The 20,528-nt window shown below is 36.9% G+C and overlaps 1 protein-coding gene across 11 annotated transcripts in view; it reads right to left on the bottom strand.

Moving 5' to 3' along the window:
* Nucleotides 1-20,528, bottom strand: part of ZBTB20 (zinc finger and BTB domain containing 20) — an 821,112-nt gene that overhangs the window by 275,815 nt on the left and 524,769 nt on the right. For 7 of the 11 annotated variants that reach the window (XM_045583975.1, XM_036444509.2, XM_045583978.1 and 4 more), the window contains one exon: nt 3,130-3,229. The exons of the other annotated variants lie outside the window; for them this stretch is intronic. The gene's annotated coding sequence lies outside the window, so the exon portion shown is untranslated. The remainder of the gene's footprint in view (nt 1-3,129; nt 3,230-20,528) is intronic. 11 annotated transcript variants of the gene reach the window in all.

Genomic DNA, 20,528 nt, shown 5'->3' with positions numbered 1-20,528 from the left:
TGAATTTGTGCACCTGATTTTGTTTGCAGGTGGGGTCCGGCTCCCAGGCCCCATTCAGCGTGGATTGGGGCTGGGCCTGTCAGGAGGAGGAGATGGTGGGAGGTTGGTGGGTTGGCCCATCTTATTAGGCCCCAATCAGAGCCAGGGTGACTGGGGGAAGGAGCCACAGGCTATTGGCCAGTGGGTCCTGCCCCCAATTAGGGTTGGGGGGCTTGATCTGGGGTGGCCTTCTGTGGGGAGGAGCTGCAGGTCTATCATGGTGGGGTAGGCTGATTGGGGTTGGGCTTCCCCTGAAGGAAGGGAGCGGGCATTTGGCAGGTGGCACCATTCTTGATTGGGGTGGGAGAATCCAATCAGGGGCAGGCCAGCAAAGGGGAGGGGCTGAGAGTTTGGCCAGTTTGCTGGCTACAATGGGTGTCATAGCAACTGGTTGTTATGGCTGTTACAGTTGCTGCCTATATATATATATATATATATATATATATATATATATATATATATAGTGAAAATTCCCTTGACACAATAGTTTTGATTTATCAAAAATCCTTAAGCAAATATCAGATTTCCAAAATCTTGTTATTAAAGTGAGAAACAGAACAGATATTCCTATTATCGCAGTTTGTATTCATCACTGTATAGAAATTCTAGTTATGCAATATGACAGGAAAAGTAAATTGAGCATTAAGAATTGAAATTTAAGGGAAATAGCTGTCCTTATTAACTGATGGCATATGAGTCTTTGTAGAAAACCTAAGAGAATTTCCAGTTTAGTCTGTAGAATTAGTAAAAGAGTTCAGCAAAGTTGCTAAATATTCAACAATAATAAGTAGTAAACAATGAAATAAAAACAGATTCTATATGTAATAGACAAAGTAGGTTCAAGCAAGACCTGTAGGTTGAAAACTATAAAACATAAAGGAACATGAAGGAAGATCTGATTAAATAGAGGAATACAGTGTGTTAATTGACAGTTTTTATAACATGGTTTTACAATCCTCAGAGTATTCTCTAAAGTCAAAGTACAATAATTACAAATAAATTCAGCAGGGCTTTTGTCAAACTTGACTTAACTAACCCTAAAATTCATATTGGATTGTAAAAGGCCAGGATTTTAAAGAAAACAATGCAGACATTTACCTCACTAAACAACTAGAATGTTATAAAGTTTTGGTAAGTAAGGCACCACAGTGTTAGTGTCAGAGTAGAGAAACAGTTCACTGATGAAATAAAGATACTAAAAACAGATATGATGTAGGGGAAAGATTGCATTGTAAATTATTGGTAAGGATGACTAATTTGATAAATTGTGGAATAATAAGGTTAATCACATGAAAAAGAATTTAAATAGGGTGTATGTAAGATACCATATACAAAAACAAATGCCAAGAAGATTAAAGATCTAGAAAGGCAAAATTTTAAAACTATTAGAATAACTATAGGTAGGTTAAATGGAAGGATTTCTTAAATGACATAAAGCATATATCATAAAGGAAAATACAAATAAACTTAACTGATTTAAATGAGAAACTCTTTTAAAAAATGCTAGTACAGCCGAAACCGGTTTGGCTCAATGGATAGAGCGTCGGCTTGGGGACTGAAAGGTCCCGGGTTCGATTCCGGTCAAGGGCATGTACCTTGGTTGCGGGCATGTCCCCAGTAGGGGGTGTGCAAGAGGCAGCTGATCGATGACTCTCTCTCATCGATGTTTCTGACTCTCTGTCTCTCTCCCTTCCTCTCTGTATAAAATCAATAGAATATATTTAAAAAAAAAATGCTAGTACAGACACAGTTAAATGAGAAACTACAAATTGGGAAGAAATATTTGCATTCTATAATGCTCAAAGGATGGGAATCCAGAATATTACAACAAAAAAACAAAATCAAAAGCCATCCAAACAATAATAGCAAACAAATAACCCAATAGAAAGATGGACAAAAATACAAATAGGCAAAATACATGAGAAAATCCTAATGAATTATAAGTGAAAAATTTTTAAATGAGATATTATTTAATACAAAATTGCCTGACAAAAATTTTAAGTTTTCCCATTCCAAATGTGAAGCATATGGAGAAGCTCTCAAAGATTGCTCATGAGAATATAAATTGATACTATCACATTAGAGAGATGTTTTACAATCCAATCCCTAATAAAGTTGAAAATGCACTGCCTCTTACAGTTTAGCAATTCTTCTATGTGTTTAAACATGTATAAGCATTTTAACTGCAGTATTGGTTATGATTGGGAAATACTGGAAATAATGTCTAACAATGAGAGACTCAACAAATAAATTCTAGTTTTGCATATAGTAGGATGCATTTTATATAAGCCCTAATATATGGCTTATGTAAAATTATTCTTGATTACAGAGGTCAGAATAGATTTGCTTTTTAAAAAACCTTTTGTTAAAGCTTTAAGAATATCATCCTGCAAGGGGACATGAGGGACCTTCCTAGGGTGTGATGGATGTTTTGTATCTTGGATTAAATGTCATATGGATGTATATTTACATAAGCACTCATCAAGCTATACATTTCATTTGTGCACTTCAGTATTTATGACTTATAATGAAAAAATAAAAAAGATAAAAATGGTTCAAAATAAGTTCAAAATTAATTAAGCATTGTTTAACCTGGGTGCTAAATTCTTGCATGCTCACATTATTCCTTATACTTTCATGCGCTTGAAATATTTTACATTAAGAGAATTGATAAGACAAAGACTGCTGCTTTTCCTAACTAGAATTAATCAAGGTAACAGAACACACCAGTATGACCTTCTCTTTACTGTTCCTGACAACATATCCCAATATTCGAAGAATCAATAAGCACTTCATAGTCAAACATATTTACAAAGTGATCATTTTGTTGAAGCAAAAGCAAAACTCTATTAACTTCTTGACTGCCTATAGAATCTGTGCTTTCTTAAGTGAGTGACCAGTAGCATATATTGTTGTTATGATACTACCAATGCACAAAAAACATCCATCCATTTAGATCTTGCAACTGATTAAGTGGGGAATGCACTGCCTAGGACTTTTCTGATGTGAATAAACAGGTGGTTGGGCATCAATATAGCTATTATTTTGTGGGTTTCACCTTCAGTTTCAGAAAAGAAAAAGAGAAAATACCTTTTCAATGCAGTATTTCAAGTCGACCACATGGAAAGCAAGGTTTTATTCCAGCCAATTCTCTTTCTCTCAAAACGTGGAAGAAAAGCGCCAGTCACTGCTATTCTCACCACCAGCCATGGTACAGATGTTTGGAAAATGCAAAAATGGAGAAATGAAACAAAGAGAAAACCCTCAAAAATAAGTTTTGCATAAATGAAAAACAGTGTATATAATTATCATAGCTACAAAAAGGTAAATGCATTTTTTATTTATCCCCTAGTATTAAACTAAAAGAACCAAAACAAACAAAACCATTGATGTTTGGACTTAACCAGTGTTTTGTTGAAACTGGCAATTATGAGAACCAACCAAAACATGGCTACAAGAGGGAATAAAGGACAGATTTCTTTTAATATAATAAAAGGTCTTTCATCTCCAAGAATGTTAGAATATGGCCTATTTAAATGAGTACTTACTATAGGAACAGACCCATTTTAAAATCTTTGTTTTCAGATGCCTAAAAGGGAATTGAGTATTTCTTTGAAATCTTGAGAAAAAAAATTAACTGAAATAATACCAGTTCCTTATAATTTTCACATAAAATGCAATTTAGGAAGAAATATCTCCAAATGATTCAAATATATATCCCTAAGTTGGCTTACCCAGTTCATGGCCTTAGTTATTCCAAAAGCAAATATTCTACTAGATTTAAGCACATCAATGCAAATCATTCACATAACAGTATCCTATTTAAAAGAAAGTTTTAAAAATTTTAATTTAATCCCTGATAGTATTGTCTGAATTGAAAGTTGGATCTTGACTTAGGTGTAGCTCTGTCACAATGTTGTTGTGTGTCTTTGCTGATGCAATTAAACATCTTTGCATCTCAATATCCATATCCCTAATGTGGGAGTGTGATATAGTTATAGTCCTGCCACCAGGCTCCTTGTCCTAAAAGCTTATGAATCTAATGAAATTGCTCCAGTATAACTATTTTTCTTTTCTTCCTTGCTTTCTTACAATAAATAGACGAATAAACACTCAAGTAAGTAAATATATATTAAATCTAAGTAATAAATAAACTGATGAACAAAGTGGATGCAGAGACTCAAAGCATGGAACAGAGTGGGGAATCCCGCAGGGATGGCAGGAGAGGGTGGGAGGTAATCAACCAAAGACCTTGTATGTATAAATGTACAACCCATGGACACAGACTATAGGGTGCTGAAGGCCTGGAGTAGGGGGTGGGGTAGAGAGGGCAGGAGTGGGATCAATGGGGGAAGAAGGGAGACATAGATAATACTTTCAACAATAAAACAATATTTTAAAAAAACCCACATATACACATACATTAATTAGCTATCCTCTAAATAGGAAGCAAGGACATTTTTGTTGTTGTTGCCATTATCTATTCCCTAATGTGTATTTAAAAAGAGAGTTCCCATAAAGAAAGATTTTAATTTTTTTCCCTAAATCAAAAATAGCATATCGTTTCTTTGCCATTTAAGTTCTATTAAAAAAAGAAAACACAAAATCATTACAGAAATCCTATTAGGAACTTAAAAAAAAAAAAAAAGGAAGAAAGAAAGAAAAAGTCACTAAAACTCCATTTAAAATTTAAATCATTTGTTTCTGTTTTCTTTTACAGAAATGTAAGTGCCGCCTCAAACTACTTTCATTTCCTTTTTCAGGGCCAATATATGTAGCTGTGTAAAACATAGGACCCTTTTCTCACACCCTTCCCACCTGTCTTCTGAGATAACAAAGCTGAGGTATAGATTACAGTGGGAGATATTTGGGATGGGAGTAAAACATTTCATCTGGGAGACAGTACTATGGCCAACTTGCCAAATATAAAAGAAAGTTAAGTCCCATCATTACTTTGGCAAGAAATTTGGGTTCTTGTGGCTAACCAAGGATCATCATTTTTACACAAGACTTTAAAAAATGAAAGCACCTAGGGCTCCCGCCAGAAAATGCCTGAGAATGCAAGTGTTTCCGTCAATATTTAAACCAGATAAGACACTGTCAATGGGCCCTTAAGGAGTGGTCTAAAAGGAATACAGGGCACCTGACACCTTGGGGAATAAGAGAAGCTCAGCTTTATGAAAAAAGCCAAAGTCTGAGGGCAAATGCTCCATTGTTTCAAGGTCTGGTAGCCTATGGCACCAGAGGCAGAATACTCAAGCAACAGGCAAGGCTCCTGTTACAGGCTCCATTTCGGGTCTATGTGCTGATAAGCCTGAGACCCACCAGTGTGCACACCCTGGGGATACCATGGGTGGGTACCCCCAGGGGGTTGGAAGGCTCTTTAAACAGAAAGACAGGAGTAAGAAATAGCATAGTGTCTGAGCACTCCCTGCTGGCAGCGGAGGCTGGAGATGAACCCGTGGTGCCTTAGAGCTCTTGAAGGTTTCTGCGAGGAGGCTAATGGACATTCCTTGCTTTCAGGGGGAAAGAGCCTGGTTCTGATTAGGTTGAGTCAGTTCCAGATGTTATGCTGAATGAGGAAGAGTTGAGGAGAGGCTACTGATGGAGGAACTCCAAGAACTGGCAAAAACTATGTGTGAAGCTGGTATATGATTTTCATTACCGTTTCCGGCCATTAACATTTGATAAAGTATATACAGGCCTATGTGTGGGCACATGCTTGGGGGGTTGAAGGGGCAGGGGAGGAAATGGATTTCTGTTCAGCTCCCTTTATCTCAGGAATGCTTGAGATGGTCTGAAATGTTTGAGACATTTGCAATTATACTAGGAAATCCCATCTATGATCCTGATGCAACTTCCTGGTGCATCTACTATACCTATGCGGCTCTTTGGCCTCTTGAGTATGGCTCTTCCACAAAATACCATGGCCTGGGAGAGTCTATTTTGAAGAAGTGGTGTTAGAAGAAGTTTAAGTTTAAAAAATTTGGCTCTCAAAAGAAATTTCATTCCCTGTACTGTTGATATTTGGCTCTGCTGACTAATGAGTTTGCCAACTACTGACCTACACCATTGCACCTAAGCCTAGACAGGTGGTCCTTTTTATCTGACAGAGGCCTGGCAACAGCACTGGTATCTCCCCTATGCTCTGCTCTGTTAGGGTTCTCCTGTATTATAATATGAAGGTCAAAATGGCAGCCTGCTAAAAGCAGCAGTATTTTAGCAGCAGGAATAACTTGCTTGTCATCAACTTGTTAATGCAATAGTCAAGCATTTCTTTGACATATACAGTATCAGCTAACTTCAGCAGATAAAGGGTCTAGAACAGGAAGATGCTGCAGATGCTTTAGCTCAGAGGAAGGCTTAGCAGAGCCAAAACGTCAGCAGGGTCTGTTTGTTCCATACTTTCCTTCGGGCTCTGTGAGAGAAATGTTAGATGACTGCAATGACAAGTTTGTGACAAGCAAGTCATTTGTGCAACTGGTGCACTCCTGTTTTTATCTGTTTACCATTCAGATGTGTGAATGCCATTACAAGCTCTTACAGGATTTCTGGCTCCCATTAAGGGGAAATGGTTCCTACATGTTTAGAATTTTCTGCTTCAAAGAGAATTACTAAGCGATTATTTATCCCTGTGGTCACAGTGTCACAAAAAGCACACTCTTGAGTTGTCTTGTTGGACTCTGAATCATGACATTGAGTCCTGGGGACTGGATAGCTTGGAGCATCAGAAATTTCTCATTTAGTTTATTGGAGTGACTACAAAGCAAGCCTGTGAGATTCAATAAAATTGTGGCCAGCTTAAAATACCTTGCTTCTTTGCTCCGGGATCATTTATCAAGGCCATATGGTTCAAGACACATAAACTCACTTGTAATGAATAGATCCCGAGAAGCCAAGGCCTGACTGAGTGGGGACACTGACATGTGATCACACATGTGAGAGTTTTTGGAACAAGGACTGCCTTTAACTGTTGAGAAGGGAATTTACATGGCTTCCTCTCTGTATTCTGGGGGTAATCAGAGGCCCATCCAAATCTAGAAAATGCTGTAAGTATAAAAGTTAATATAATAAAACATTAACAGCTCGGGATCATCCTCTTTAAGGTTGACTTTTCCATAGTAAATGGAGACTACGGCAGGTTTTGAAGTAAGAATTGAAGAATGCCCCATTGGATTCTTCATCTGATATCAGTGACTAGCTTTTCGTGAGTCATCCTTACCCATTGAAAGGGAGGATCCAAAATAATGCCTATCCCTTGTTCATCTGTGGTCTCAGGGTCACTGTTATAAAAGACGAATGCATTCAAAAATCAAGAACAAGAGTAATATATCCTAAAAGTCATGTATATGTCCTATCTGTGATTTAAAATGTTTGTCTATTATTGGTACTGGCTTTATAAATAATTCTAGCACTCACTCTTAAAGAACATGGAAGCATGAGGTTTGAAGGCAGCAAGACAGATGCTCTCAGTATTTGGAGAAGCAGAGCAAAGCTGGACCCCAGGGTGAAATGTCAGGACCAAACTGAAAGTCATGCCATGAAGCGAGACAGAGCTTGGTGTGGGTGACACAGAATGCTATAGAAATGGATGACAGTCTTGCTGAGTCAAGATTTTATTATTAACTAGAGGCCCTATGCACAAAATTCCTGCAAGAGCAGGCCTTCACAGCTCTGATTGCCTCAGCCCTTGCAGCCCCGGCTTCCCAGAAGGTCGTCCAGAAGGACGTTTGGATGGTGGGTGGTCATTCCACTGTTTGGCTGTTCAGTTGATTTGCATATTACACTTTTATTATTATAGATAATCATTCACCAACACTACATGTGTTATACAATTTACATGTGCAATGTAATCTACCTTACTCGATGGTGTATGGGCAATAATTTTTTCACATGTTGGAGAAATATAAATACTTTAACATCAATCTATAAGTAGCAGAGATTTGAAATGAGTTTTCCCTTATCCAGAGCTCTTATCCTCTTAAACTACGGAAGGACTAGTCCTTTCCACTGCCTTCTGAACACTTTTTTCTCTACTGGAAGACATTTTAATCCATAAATACAGATACTCAAGAATTTGATTTAAAAGGACCAATGAGCATATCCTGGCCCCAGTTGTGCTGCCATCTTTCCAAGACCTCTGGAAAAGCCAGCACCATCACAGCACCATCACGATGTCATTCCTTTAGCCCTGGCCTGGCCTGTTCCTGCTTTTCTACCCTGGGGAGGAGGTGAAACTGATTTTAACCTAGTCATGTATCTGTGCTGTGAATGCAGGGGGTTTTGGGCGTATCTTGTGTCCATGCCAATTCCTTTCTCTCTCTTCCAGTGGGCAGCCTTTAGTTCACCCTGCCCTCTGCTCCCAGGCTACCTTCATGGACCCTTTTTGTCACTCACGTGCTGTTCTTTTTAGGTAAGGGAAGAGGCAGACATCTTTCTTACCATGACAGATTCTTGAAACAGTCTAAACTTCCAACTTTGCACAGAATGCATCATTTGCTCTGTCTTCTACTTTGTTTTCTTTAATGGTAGTTTTGCCACAGGTTCCCATTCATGTGTAATTCAGAGCTATGTAAATCACATGGTAAGCAAGACTCTGCTGCTACTCTATCTTAAAATGAATGTGTCCAAGAGGTGGAGACTTCTGAGTCATGTCTTCTGAATATTACCTAATGGTGGCTTTTCTTGTATGACTGGCTAAGAATAAGCTGAGGGGACTTTGTATTATTCCTTCGCCTCTTTTTAGTGTATGTTCAGAGTAGATTACAGGTTTTACAAATAGAATGATATTTTAATGATATTGCTACTTTTTCTTTTCTTTTTTTTTTCTTATAGTGGTTTCTCCAAGCATAAGATTCTTACTTAAAAAGTACTCAAAAAGATACTATGCACAATGTTGAGTCATTAGACCACAAGGCAATATGCAGAGGACCCAAGTAACCTGTGGTCTGATCTGGTACCTAAGTTTGTTTGTAGGGACCGCTAGGATCTTTGGGCTCTCATCTTCACAGGCAATCTAAATAGACTCCTTTATTTGTACAAAATGTTCTTCCTGCCATAAGTGGTTTGGCTCAGTGGATAGAGTGTCAGCCTGCGGACTGAAGGGTCCCAGGTTCGATTCCCGTCAAGGGCATGTACCTTGGTTGCGGGCACATACACAGTAGAGGGTGTGCAGGAGGCAGCTGATTGAAGTTTCTAACTCTCTATAACTCTCCCTTCCTCTCTGTAAAAAAATCAATAAAAATATATTTTTAAAAACACACAAAAATATGTTCTTCCTGACATGGAACCTTAACCTGTGTTTCTAAAATTCTCCTCATGGCTTCTAGTTTTTTCTCACTCTATCTTTCAATCCCAAGAGCTTTGGGGAATTAATAGTTAAAAGCTCATTAAATTCCCATTGTACCATCTCCCCCTAATCCATGGTAGAAAGGAAAGTTAGTGTACCTAATTTTTCATTTCCATTTGGATATAGATAATATATGTGGCAAAGCATTCTTAATCTCATTGGTTTTCTGTCCTATCCTGTGGAAATGTTGCTAGACAAGTTCAGGCAGACTTGACTGCTATAGCTATTTTAAAGAACCACATGAATAATTATACCATGGCCACAGACATAACCCATAAACATCATAGTACCTTGCACACACCTTTACTGCAATGCCTATTCCACTGCACTGTAGCTATCTACCTCCATGTCTGTCTCTCCCACCAGCCTATGAGCACTCTTCAGTGACAGACACTTACCTGCCCATCTCTAGTTCCTAGAAGAGTACTTGGCAAGTAGAAAGAATTTGGTAGATTTTTTTTAACTAAGGGGGTCTTTTGCCCTAATTCCATTCTGTGAAAGTCTCTCCCTATTTTATAATAAATACCACCAATACATATTGGCTTCTTATTTTGGGAGATGAATCAAAAATACTTCAGCTCTATCTAGTATGGCTCAGGAGCTGGTTGGAGTGTCATTCCATATACCAAAAGGTGGCAGGTTTGATTACTAGTCAAGGTTTGATACCCAGGTTGAGGTTTTGATCTTCTGTTAGGGCATGTATGAGAGGCAACCAATTGATGTTTCTCTCTCACATCAATTTTTTTCTCTCTCTCTTCCAGGCTCTAAAATCAATAGAAAAATAATACATTTTTAAAAATACTTCAGTTAGTGCTATAGGAAGGGGATGGTCTAAGTTTAATGGATATTATTCCTTTCATTTTTAGAGAGGAAGGGACAGGTAGAGATAGAAACATCAATGTGAGAGAGACACATTGATTGGTTGCGTCCTGTATGAACTACAATCAGAGTTGGGAACCTGCAACAAAGATACATGCCCTTGACCTGAATCAAACCCTGAACCCTTCAGTCCTTGAGCCAATGTTTTATCTGCTGAGCCATACAGTTCCAACAGATTCACATCCATCACTCAACATTCATCACTCTAGACACATAAATGATCACTGGGCCCATCACTGTTAGTTAAAATGGAAGCTTCCAGGCCACTATTATATGAGTAGAAACTGAAAAATATATCCCTTATACCTATTGAGGGAAAAGGACTTTGATTATGGAGAAGCATATATTCACCAGCTTATTTCCTCAAGAACAATGACAATGGTCCCCATTCTGGTGCATGTACATCAGAAATTCAGTAAAATTGTTTTTTAAAATCCTCACCTGATAATATGTTTTTATTGATTTTTAGAGAGAATAAAAGAAGAGAGAGAGAGAGAGAGAGAGAGAGAGAGAGAGAGAGAGAGACAGAGAGAGAGAGAGATGGAGAGAGAGAAACATATTGATGTGAGAGAGGAGCATCAATCAGTTGCCTCTTTGTACACACCCTGACTGGGGATCAAATCCACAATCTAGGTATGTGTTCTGAACAGGTAACAAACCCACAATCTTTTGGAGTAAGGGATGATGCTCCAAACAACTGAGACATCAGGTCAGGGCCTATCATGTTTTTTAAAGTAGATCTTGTGGTGAGTACTAAGGAGCATTTCTTTAGTAGTTATAACACCTTTTACTTGGGATCCTTTTGAGTTAAAAGCTAGCAAGTGGACATTTTAAGAATGCGGAAGTAGTAATCATTATAAAATCATTCAATCCTTCAATACTAAAAAAACAGGAATAGCAACTTTTTGGCCAAAAATAGAGAGGGCAGATCTCTGAATAAAAGTGTCATGTGAATGGCACATAACAGACCTGGAACTAGATAGGCCACTTACCTCTGTCTTTTGGGGTGGGATGATGGGTCTTTATTTTAGTGGCGTCTCCATTAACGCATCATAGAGACACTAACAAAGCTCATCTCTACAATAACAGTAGATTCTATTTTACATTAAGATAGACCTTTCTGACAACCCCTTTGAATGCTTTGTTGATTGCTAGCTATAGAGTCAAGCAGATCTTTCTTTTCCGGTAGGGGCAGCCAAAGCTGAAGACACTTTTATATATGCCTTCCCTGCTGAGGTGGGATCAGACATGCTCTCATCACTTTCATTCTGCTGTGCTCATTTCTCTCATTTCACTCTGTGATCAGTAGACAAAATATACTCTAGTAAGAAAGAGCTGAAGAAGTTGCTAGGATTTAGGTAAGAGAAAATTTTAGGCAAGTGGCTTTAGGCAAGAGATTTTGGTATTAACAAAAAGAGATGGTTAAATTATAGCCAATCGAATCTCAAATACAATTCTAATGTGTGTCTAAAGTGATCCAAGAAAACCTAAAATTCCTCCAGTTCTTAACTATAAATTCTGCAGAATATTTCTGTATTCTCATCTCATTCTTGTATCTTCCTCTGCCCTGGAAAAGAATAGTGTCTAGCTTTAAATAAACAGTGTACAATAAAGTACAGATATAATGTATACTCTTAAATTCTGAATCCAGAGCAATAGGAGATTAAGTTCTTAGCCCAGCGGATGAATCTTACTGGCTGTAATAGAGACAAGATTCATTCATGGCAAGTACTAAAATATTCTCTATTATATCTTGAGATAAAGTTTTGGTGCTATAAGAACCTTCTGGTTAATGTGGCATATTGTTTTTTTTTCTCCCTCCTCTTTGAGACCACAAAAAAGATATAAGTACAGACAGATGGAGGAGAGCATGTTTATTTCTTCATTAGAAGCTGTACATGTTATTATATTTCATTAAAAATGAGTTAGAAAAATACCACAACCCTTGATGTATACCAGGTACAGATCCTTGTATACCTATACTTGTTCTTTTTGCTATTCTCTCAATCCTCATGCTCAATTTTCATTTTTGACTTTAAAGAATGTCCTTATATTGCCAGATGATTTCTGGTGGTTGGAGCTCATGGGACATCCATTTGTCCATCTAGTTCAAAACAAACTCCCAATGGTATTTCACTTACAAACATGATGACTGAATGAACTTAAAAAATGACTGCTATATTATGATGTAAAACCTGGAGGCAGCATTTATAACTGGTCAGATGAACTTTTAACCTTACAAATGACTCATAATTATGAGACAAATAAATCTTCATATTATCCTTTCTGAGGTATAGCTAAAGGTCCTGAGTTCAGTGGTAGTACTGAAACTGCATTGTTAATGCTGTCCATTAGGCAGTTCATTTCTCAGTCCCAATTAGAGTCACCTTAAGATCTTAATGGTGTATGCTGGCAACCCACATGAAAGCAAGTGCTCACATGTTAGGGACTTGACTTAAAAATCCAGACTGGGAAAGATCTGTTATTGGCAGGAAGCTTGGGTGAATTCATTAAACTTAGGAATTCTTGCTGGTCCAGTGGGTCCCAGGAAGAAGCTATTATTAATGACTCCATCAAAGGGCACTAAGAGTTCCAGGATATTCCCTTGGATGTCTGGACACCTGGGTCATTTGATCTGAGCATGACCTAAACAAGTTCTTCCATATTTGTCCTAAGTTGAATGAAAATCTCAAAGATAAAACTGGTATCCAGTAAACACCCTAGTTTCCTTGTTTCTTTCTTTAAAATTCAGATTCTTGATACAGATATGGTCAAGGTTACAGGTGGGTTGAGAGCACAATGTAGTTCAGGAACAAAAATGTTGCAACTATTGTTTTCCCTTACAAACCTTGAAAGACCAATAGGTTATCTGAGGGAAGTTCTTGGGAAAATTGACACATTAATGCTTTAATGGTTCAATTTAGAAATGGGCCATTTCACTGGCTTAGCAGAGAGGACACTAAAAAATATTTTAAAATGTAAGTAGTTTAGTTTCAGATACCTTCCCTCTTCAACTAACTCATATATAAACTAGAGAAATTTACCGAGGAAGTCTATATACATTTACCACAAAATAGGAACAATAATTTTAATTCAAATATCATAACCTAAGCAAAAAGAAATACCTAAAATATAATTTTTAAAATGTGATGCCTACATATGTAGCCATATACTATAAAACCACAGAATAAATATTGTACAATAATGCTGTTTTCTTCAGTTTTTGAAGATTCCTATTTTTTTTTTTTTTTTTTTTTTTTTTATGGAGAGGGAAAAATGACATCATAGAAAGGAATCAGCCAGAGAAGAGTGGAGGGCAAATTGAGGATGCCCTCATATTGTCTACAAAGTGCTGCCAGTTGTGGAAGGATCTGACATCCTAATATCATTCATTCGGATTGCTTACTGAGACATGAAGGGTGTGATGGCTGGGAGACACTGCATTTAAGTGCAGTTGCCAAGACCCCCAAATATTGACAGAGTGCCAGACTCTAAGATACTATTGACGGCCACAGCTCCAGACACCTCTCACAAGAGACTTTAAATGTCACAGATAAATGAATTTTCATGAAACTGGGAGAGAAAAAGGAAGAGCAAGAAGAGAGAAAGAACATGGAATGAGAGGCAGGATAAGAAAAAAGGAAAGAAGAAAGTCACTCCTATACCACTGACATAAAAGCATGTGGCAGCTCTCAAAGGTGCCTCACAAAGGATGTGAGATCAAGCCTTCTGAATGCATTCTGCTCCCAAAGCCCTCCAGTACCTTTCATAATTTCATTGTGCATTTACAAAGTTTAGGGAGATGCATGCTATGGAAAAGCTTTACTAAATGATTTCTGGACAAAATATAGTTCAAGTATAAATATTGAAAACTTCTTTTAAATTTTCAAAATAAAGTAAGGGAACTACAGGTGCAAATAATTATGTGGATGTCTTCTAAGCAGTTCTTCACATATATGAGAGGTTAAAATTCAAGGTGCAATGAAATTCACTTTTCACCAAGGCACAGGAGTGTATTCTGACAGTTTTCTTGCCAGAGTCCCACTAAAAGCAGTGACACCTAGTGGGTTTATTACAAGATATGGGAAATGCCTTCTTCTTTCTCCTGCTTCTCCCTGCCTTTCCATAGAAAACACCTGCCAGGGAAATTCATGAGGCAAATCATACTTGATATATGATAACAGAAACCAGCCAGGGTTATAACCAGAACAACCAAGGGCTCCTTAGAAATCAAATGTAATTTAATATGTTTTATATGTACATAAAGCTTTTGCACTTGGAAAGTCATCTGTGGAGGGCACCTTCTCTTGACCTTCATGCACTGTCATTAAAAGCAACCCTATTTTCAGCCTAACCGGTTTGGCTCAGTGGATAAAGCTTTGGCCTGTGGACTGAAAATTCCCAGGTTCGATTCTGGTCAAGGGTATGTAGTTTGATTGCAGGCACACCCTCAGTAGGAGGTATGCAGGAGGCAGCTAATCCATGTTTCTCTCTCATCAATGTTTCTAACTCTCTCTTCCTCCCTGTAAAAAATCAATTATACATATATATATATATATATATATATATATATATATATATATATATAATATATATATTTAAAAATCAACCACATTTTCAAGATTAGAACATGGTTTTTGTGTGTCTTTTTTACTTTTTTGTATTAGAGTTGTACAATCTCCACAGTTAACACAAGGCAATCATGCCAATGCCCACAAACAAAATTATTCCTCGTATTCAAAGCACATAGATAAAAAAATGTTTTAACCTGCAGCAAACTGGTTTTGAAACGCCTCAGCTGCCTTTTTGCTAGCATCCCATCAGGCCTTGGTATAAATGTTTTTCCTGCATCTGGCTCTCTCTGTCTTGGGTACCTGGGACATGAGCAGGTACTTGGAGAATAAAGTTCTAAAGCTCAACCATTCAAAAGGGATTTTGTTTTTGCATCAACTTCTCAATGATTTCTTAGTACTTTTCTTTTTATATTAGGAGGTAAAATGGAAGAATTTAGACTTCCTGCCATGGAAAAAATAATTATTTTCTCTGTTTTTAAAAGCTTTTATTTTGAGGACAAAATCAATTTTAACTCAAATGGAAATTGCAGTAAAATATCAGACACTGTAATCAGTGACTGCATTAAAACTTTCAAGAAGTAAGCCAACTTCCATGTGAGGCCACAATTCAGTCAGATCACAAAGACATTATTCATTTTGCCTATGGCTGTTCTGACATTTTATACAGTAAAATGAGAGCTCAAGACATTCATCTCTAATATGTTAACACATGCATGCATACATATGTACATACTACATGTACAGACATACATACAGTGATCTTTCATCTGTGGCCATATAATTAGCAGAGAAGTTTTGGTTTATTCCAGGCTTAAATCTAACAAACACATGTTAAAAAAGGTACTGAATTTTGCCGGTCATAAAACTAAGAATATTTACTACATATTCAGTGACTAGCTAAACAACTGAGGTACACTTCTATAAGAAGCACTGAAGTTGGTAAAAAAAGAATAAATTAGAAGTTATGCTATATGATAAGAAATAAGACATATATGGTACAATACCTCTTGTGTGAATAAAATGAGGACACATATGCATACAAATATATTGGCATTTATATAAACATACTTTTTTTTTCTGAGAGGTTATACAAGACACTTTTAACTAGAGGAATAAAAATATTCCCTTTAATTTATGTATTTTTCTATTCCATTTGAATTTTCCAACTATCTGTTTACAAAAGAATGCCAATAAGGATATCTGAGTGGCAAGGTTATGAAGTACTTTTCTCTTTTACTTTTCTCTGTATTAACAAACTTAATAAATGATATTTTAGAAGGAAATATCTCCAAAATAAATCATATAAAAGTAATTCATGATAGTTATAAAAATTTGAAAGTGCTAGAAAAGCATAAATTAAGTTTTAAGAGACCCAACAACTTATACTTCTCTGATCCAACAATAACCACCATCGAATTTTCGGTGGGTTGTGTCTAGTTTGCAAAGTCCCTTTGTGCCTATACTTTGGGAGTAGAAAGATTCTTTTCATGGGTTTAGGTTAGGGGAGCCATTCTGCATTGTACCTTCTTAGACACTCTTCACCACCGCACTGTTTTTGTTAGCCAGTACATTGTGGGGGCAGCACAGGCCAAATGTGACACTTCTCCAAATTATACAGATCTCTCCCTTCATCTGGTGTTATTCACTGAACAGCATGATCCCTGTGCCACCTCTTAATAATAGTTCATGACATCTCATGATGGAGCAGAGGTGGCCCCATGGTGCCCTGCAGTTATTAGAGAATTCTTGCTGGAATCGTTTTTGGAGAACTCAGAAATGCTCTATTCTTCTGAATACACACCAATGCTTCCCTGCAAGGTACTCAGCCCTAGAACTTCTTCAAAAACTAAGGAAGCTGAGGGAAGTATATTCATATAGTGATATTTCTCAGGCAATTGACCTAATGATTACAATACCTTTTAGTACTTCATTTGTTGAGAATCCTTTTCTGAAGAAGGATATTAATACTCTCTTCTATGTAAACAACTGGTGTTATTACTCATCATTTAAGTACCTTTCAAAATTTCGGAATTTTCTCACCTTTGTTGCTGCTTTTATTGAAAATAAGACAATAACGACAGCCATTATTTTTGTTATGGCTCATTCCCATTGTGCTTCCTATGGGTTGAGGTTTATGTACACTCTTGCCATTTAATTCACAAACTTTTCTGTAGCTGTTGGTGTTATACTTATGAAATGTTGAAAAACTTGCCAAATGTCAAAAATCTTAAGAGGCAAGGGAAGACTCAAATCTGCATGAAGCTGATTACAAACTTTCCTTAAGATCATCTTCCAGGTTAGGTTTACATGATGCCTTATTCAGAGAGCAAACTACGATATGCCTATCTTTGTAGGACTCTGTGTGTGTGTGTGTGTGTGTGTGTGTGTGTGTGTGTGTGTGTGAGAGAGAGAGAGAGAGAGAGAGAGAGAGAGAGAGAGAGAACTCCAAATAAAATATTATAAAATTTCTCTAGGACCTCATGTTCCTCACCTCTAAATGGATAGCACCTACCCCAGAGGTTTATTGTGAGGACCAAATGAGAGACTATAAGTGACAGCACTTAGTATACCTAAAATAAAACATCATTATTGCTATACAAATTTCCCTTCTTTGCATAATGGATGTGTTCTAGGGAAGGTGATTATGAAAATGTATAGGCTTAACTTCTATTATCAAATCACAGAGCAATTACATTATGAAACCTTAGGAAAAGATTTCTAACAGATTGAAATGAAGACTTGATGTACGGCAGGGGTTCAGGTGCAGGTTGGGTCTGTGGAAGCAGTCTGTATGTTGGCAGTATTTTCTAGATCCTCTTATCTCCCTCTCCTCAGTCTCTTTGGTCTGGTAATTCCTGAATCTACTCCAGCAGTTTCCAGAGATGATTTCCTTCTTTTCCTTTCATTCAATACAATTTGTATGCAATAATAATACTTCACCTGATGGCCCTTCCCCACACTGATATAGAATAGTCAGAAAATTCCTTTAATTTGTGATTTCCAACTAGGTAAACTCATTAGTGTCCTTCATACTCTGGTTATAAATTTCTGTTATATATCAATCAACAATACTTGTGGTTACCTTTATCATATTCATTCTATTGAAAGGCTTCTGGGTCAGAACCATGTCTTCTACTTTTCTCAGAAACCCTATACTTACAGGTGAGTCCTATAAATAAAATGAAACTTTAAATAGTACTGACTTCACCTTCAAATTATAACTAAGCCTGACTATGGGCTTGAAGTGCTATTTTCTCCCCCTTGTCTCATCAGATATGAGTGTGTCATGTTACTGACTGAGGCCAAGCTATATGCTTCCAGTATGCACTTTTTCCGAAAAACCAGCTGAAACTTGCTGCTTGGATTTTCTTATTGTACCGGGTACTTATTCTTAAACAAATGCTTTAAATATATTTTTCTATCCTTTATTTGTGGAAAATACTCAGAAATAATGGAATTTTAGAAATAAACCACATGTTACCCAGACCTTGGGGAAAGCAGTACTGTTTGAAAACATTGGAGCCAACTAATCAGGGGCACAAAAACCTTATTAAGTGCATCTGCTTTCTTATCTTTAGAGCTCAGGTAGGAAACAAGATTCAGTCTTAGCATGCCAACAGGTATCTAGTGAGAGAGATCAGCATAGTCTATACCCTTACTAGGCAGCTTGGATAAATTAACTAGAAATATTCTTCATAAATGCTAAAGGAGACCACGTTCCAGATTATTTCACACATGACAGATCTCTGAGAAGCCACTGGACAGCCTCTCTGATTCTGAACCAATTCATACAAGCTCTTCTTGTGACAAAATATTAAATATATTATTTAATATTTTGTCACAAGCGAACCACAGGATCTACTTAAGACCACCTTTATTTTACTGCATTCCTATATCCCCACATCTGTCTGCTATACCCCATTTTAGCACTTATTCATTATACAATAATGATCAAGTGCATTAAGAGGATGGGCAGATAGATAGATGATTGATAAACAGGTTGATCAATAAATAGATAAATAATAAATAGCTAGCTAGATAAAATATGAGTAATGATCTCAATAAATGGCTAAGGAAGGATATTCCAGATAAAGTTTCCTTCAAACTAAGTGTTGAAGAATATAAGAAATTCAAAGTATAGATAGGAAATAGAAATCATTTTAACCACAATAAACTGTATGAACAGAAAGATTATTATGCACTGGGAAAAGAAATTTTTGGTTTATGAAAGGGAATAGCAAGAAGTAAAACTGGTGATTTTAAGGTAAATTAGGGCCAGGTAATAGGGGAACTTCAGTGCCAATCAAAGAACATCTCTGTCAATAATCTAGGTCTGAAGAAAGTTCATTAAACAACCCACTGGCATCATAATTTCAGTAGAGGACAGTAATATGTCACAACTGTTAGACTTTGGGGTCCACAGGGAAGGTACTACTTTAGGGATAAAAAAGGGGTACTCATGGCAAATGAATATTATCAAAGAGTTATCAATTGAAGCTTCATCTATTGAGGTTAACCATGTTACATGACATAAACAAGATTCTCACCAGCTCTTAATAACATTGTCATTAGTCCTTCATTCTCAATAACAAATCCTATAGTTGCTAAGGGCTGATGTTGAGTCTGGCTCATATGAGAGATGTGAGTATCCTGAGCAAAGGTGAGGTATCTACAGAAAAGTTTGACATTTGCTGTCATTTGACCTTGAATAAAGCCAATATGTTCATGAATGAGTGTTTTCATGCTTATGTCTAGTTCAGGGTCTCCCTAGGATATCAAAAGTTATTTCAGTGTATTTGGAACTCTAAAATATCCTTATATATCTCTGAAGGTTCACTGCTAAGTGTGTAGGACTCTTGGTTTCTAGTCATCATAGAAACGTCCCTTTCTCGGCACTTCCTATCTGTCTTATTTACTGCTCCTAATTCACTTACTGACTTCTGACATGCTTAATATTTTATGTGTATTTGTTTATTTTCTTCCCTTTCCCTCCAAATAGTAGCTCTTTGAAGACATTTTTATGTAGGTGTCTGTTTTGTTCACTGTTGTAACCTCAGCATCTAGAACAAATACTTGTTGAAAAACCACTTTTGACAATGAAAGCAAACTATTGAAGAGGGTAAGCAAATATGAACTAGAGTGGGTTGGGTGGAAGCTTTTTACATAAAACCTCCCTCCAAAAATTCATGTATCATATGATTAAAAGATATTTTCAGCTAGTAATTTCATGAACTAATTTTCTATAGAACTCAAAGCACTTTTAAATATGTTTCTATTGCTTTCTTACTTATGGAAATGGTGATCTCATTCCTTCCATTGTATAGAGATGCTCTGGGGGTACAGCAGATGAATTTGGGGTTTATGACTCCAAGGGCTGGTTCTATGTACTGTTAATGAGATTTTAGAGCTTAACTGTACAGGCTACTAGAATTTAAACCAATAAATACCGCAATTAGCTTATGAACCCTGCTAGCACATAGCTTTCTCACAGAAACAAAAAAGTGAACAAAAACTAATAAACAACAATAAAGAAAACAGAAAGGAACCTTCAAAAGCTAAACATAGGTATTTCTTAATTTTAACTTTGAAATCCAGATTCTCTTTTTTCAACATAATTGTATTGCACTCTATTGGCAGAGAGGAACGAGATTCAGTATACCATGCAAATGATGGTAGGTCAGCCACAG

Source organism: Pipistrellus kuhlii, unplaced genomic scaffold (genome assembly GCF_014108245.1).
Source record: "Pipistrellus kuhlii isolate mPipKuh1 unplaced genomic scaffold, mPipKuh1.p scaffold_m20_p_2, whole genome shotgun sequence".
NCBI classification, from domain to species: domain Eukaryota; kingdom Metazoa; phylum Chordata; class Mammalia; order Chiroptera; family Vespertilionidae; genus Pipistrellus; species Pipistrellus kuhlii.
Note: the sequence above shows the minus strand (reverse complement) of the source record. Positions and strands in the feature narration are given on the sequence as shown.